Source organism: Dasypus novemcinctus, chromosome 6 (genome assembly GCF_030445035.2).
Source record: "Dasypus novemcinctus isolate mDasNov1 chromosome 6, mDasNov1.1.hap2, whole genome shotgun sequence".
Taxonomy (NCBI): domain Eukaryota; kingdom Metazoa; phylum Chordata; class Mammalia; order Cingulata; family Dasypodidae; genus Dasypus; species Dasypus novemcinctus.
Window position 1 is genome coordinate 120,152,270 of NC_080678.1, and position 3,597 is coordinate 120,155,866.

Genomic DNA, 3,597 nt, shown 5'->3' on the forward strand with positions numbered 1-3,597 from the left:
AGCTACATAGCTTATACACAGCTCACTTTTCCCTAGCCAATTCCCAAAAATGCTTGTGGCCACTCCAACATGAGGGTCGTAAGAAGTGAAATGGAAGGGAAATCAGAGTGGAAAGAGTCAGCCATCTTAACTGTTTGCACTGAAAATAGCGTTCTTTTGCAAATTCTACACCAACATATGACCAAATGACTCATTGTTAGGGTTTCTCCCATGACCCTGTCAGAAGCCCATGCAAGTGAGGGGCCCTGGAGCTTCATAGCAAACTTGAAAAGTGATTCTGGCAGAGAGATGATCTCTAGCCAGGACATCTCGGCAGAAAGTGGTACTCTGCACAAGACAAAACACAGGGAAAAAATCAACTTTGAGAGAAAGATGGCTAGTTCATTTTCTGGACATGATGAATTTGAGGTTTTTGAGGATTATTCTGGAAGAGGAATCAAGTGGCAATTGTATATTCATATTCTATATACTAATTCGAGTATCCTACTCCCCACCCTACCACCTGTTTAAACAAAGACAACTTAAACAATCCAAAGGAAGGGAAGAAAAGGAAAAGAAAAAAGAAACAAATGGAAAACATATTTCATGTAATATTCAAAGTATTAAACCAGCCACCTATATAACTTGTTTTCTGACCATGTAGAGCCCTGGAAAAGGTCTGAGAGAGCCCCCTGTGACGGGTATTGTCCTTTTGTTGCTAGATCAGGACAAGGTCAGGGGAAGGAAGGAGTACTGTGGGGTCTCGCTGACGCAGTCATTCACCAAACAGGATGGGAGAACGTCAAGTTGTAACAATTTGCAGGATTACAGCAATGCATTCTAACTGAATAGCAACCCTGGGGTGAACACAGTAATAGTAAAGATGGCAGAGACAAGTTCAAACAATGCTGCAATTGTTACGAATATACGGTGGTTAAACTCACCGATTAAAATCAGATACTCTCTGGGGAGTGGGTGTAGCTCAGTGGCTGAGCGCCCGCTTTCCACGTATGAGTTCCTGGGTCCAATCCCCAGGACCGCCTAATAAAAAAGAAAAAAACAAAAAAAAAAGCAGACACACTTGGACAATTTTCTATGTCATTTTCAAAAGACCAATACAGAAAGAGTTAAGAAAACAAAATAGAGCAAGAGAGAGGATAGAGGATATATATGTTAGACACCTACTATCTTAGAATAGTAATGTTAATAGCAGGGATATTAGTCAGCCAAAGGGGTGCTGAGGCAAAGGACCTGAAACCTGTTGACTTTTATAAAAGATATTTATTTGGGATTGAAGTTCACAGTTACAAGGCCCTAAAGAGTCCAGTTCAAGGCCGCTTTCTCACCAAAGTCTTGCCATGTGCTGAAGCCAGACGCAGGCATCTCTGCCCGGTCCCTCCTTCCTTCCTCCCTTAAGGCTCCACAGCCCCAGCTCCTTCCACCTCAGCTGCAGCCTGGCAGAGGGCTCGTCTCTTTCCAGGTTTTATCAGCTGCTCAGCCACAAACTGTCAGGAGAATGGCTCATCTTTCCCCAGGCTTTAGCTATTTGAGCCTTCTCTCCCCTGGCATCTATGGCGCTCTCTCTCTTCCTCTGTGTCTTCTTGATGGAGTGTCCATTTATATCAGCCCAATGAGGGGGTAGGGACTCAGCCCGAGTCACGCCCTACTGATGTGGTCCAATCAAAGCCCTAATCTTAACAGGTAATTTAATCAAGACACGTCCGCTAAACTCTGTGCGTTCAAAGGGTATCACACCCAGAGGAACAGACCAGTATACGAACTTAATCTCTCTTTGGGGGATTCATAAAAAATCTCAAACTGCCACAGCAGGCATAATAATTTTTCAAAGGAGAAAAGGAATAAAAGGGGCAAAGAAGATCATTTCGTATTTATCAAAATGAAAAGTCACAGCCCTCCCAGCTCAGCCCTGGGGTAGGCATACTGGCTGAGGTCCTGCAGTCCAGCAGCCAGAATGCCAGAGGGCTGTCCTTGAGGAAATGTCACCATTTGCTCTCCCTCTTTGTGGGGCAGTAGGTAGTAAAAATGGGGGGCAGCAGCAAGAAGCTAAGCCCTGCCAACCGGCAAGCCCTGCAGCTGCAGGACACCCAGGTCCATGTAAAGAAATGACTCCTTAGATTTGATCCAGATGGAAAAATGGGGCCCTCTTGAAACAACCCATTATCAGAGTGAGGAAGAGGCCAGGACCCGAAAATGGACCTTGGAGCCCAATGGACAGAAAGTCTCTGACCAATCCTTAAAGTCCATGGAACGTGTTGCTCCTAATGGAGAATATAGTTCCAAGTTTTGGGGGGAGATACCCTTACAGAAAATGCTGAGAGGTGGCCACAGGTCAGCTTCAGTTGTTTGGCAGCATTTGGATGAATGAGTTCTCCAGAACAAAGAAAGCAAACAAGAGGAGTGACTGGGGTGAGCCTGTCCCCAGCTTGGTCTTGGACTTTGGTGGTGATGGCTTCAGATGTCTTCGAGCTCTTATCCAGTGACCAAATCCACCTTTGATAGCTTGTCTGAAAATTGCTCTTGAGGACAGGCCTTGAAAGCTCTGGGCCAGGTGCAGCCTGTCTATTACACACTACTGGACCAAAGACACTTCTTAGATTTAGGAACATCATTTTTCTTTTCTTTTTTTCAATATATTTTTTTTAAAGATTTATCTATTTATTTAATCACACCCCCCGCCCCCGTTGTCTGTTCTCTGTGTCTATTTGCTGCGTCTTGTTTCTTTTGTCCACTTCTGTTGTCGTCAGCGACACGGGAAGTGTGGGCGGCGCCATTCCTGGGCAGGCTGCACTTTCTTTCACGCTGGGTGGCTCTCCTTAAGGGGGAACACTCCTTGCGTGTGGGGCTCCCCTATGCGGGGGACACCCCTGCGTGGCTGGGCACTCCTTGCACGCATCAGCACTGTGCATGGGCCAGCTCCACACGGGTCAAGGAGGCCTGGGGTTTGAACTGCAGACCTCCCATGTGGTAGACAGACGCCCTAACCACTGGGTCAAGTCCGTTTCCCCCTCAAGATTTATTTTTTATTTATTTTTCTCCCTCCCCACCTCCCCCCGCCCTGGCTGCTCTCTGTATCCTTTCGCTGTGTACTCTTCTGTGTCCACTTGCATTCTTGTCAGCAGCACTGAGAAGCTGTGTCTCTTTTTTGTTGTGTTGTCTTGCTGCATCAGCTCTCCGTTTGTGTGGTGCCACTCCTGGGCAGGCTGCACTTTTTTTGCTTGGGGCAGCTCTGCATGTGGGGCACACTCCTTGCACATGGAGCTCCCCTACGCAGGGGACACCCCTGTGTGGCATGGCACTCCTTGCGCGCATCTGTACTGCACGTGGGCCAGATCTCCACATGGGTCAGGAGGCCCTAGGCTCCTATATGATGGGTGGACACTCTATCAGTTGAGCCAAATCTGCTTCCCAGGAACATAATTTTTAAAGTTACTTGTTTAATTCTTTAAGGTGATATATTTATGATGAGCAATTCTGGAATCAAGGATTATAGAGAACTATTCTGTTAAGTTCCACCCATTAGCAATAGCTATGTGAAACTAGGACAGTGACATGAAAATAAAGATCTTCATTATTAAAAAAAATAAAAAGGACAAGTCA

General features: G+C 46.1%; 1 pseudogene; it reads left to right on the forward strand.

Moving 5' to 3' along the window:
- Positions 1 to 210: 210 nt before the first annotated feature.
- LOC101429274 (endonuclease 8-like 2 pseudogene) lies at positions 211 to 2,701 on the forward strand (annotated as a pseudogene).
- The last annotated feature ends 896 nt before the right edge of the window (positions 2,702 to 3,597 follow it).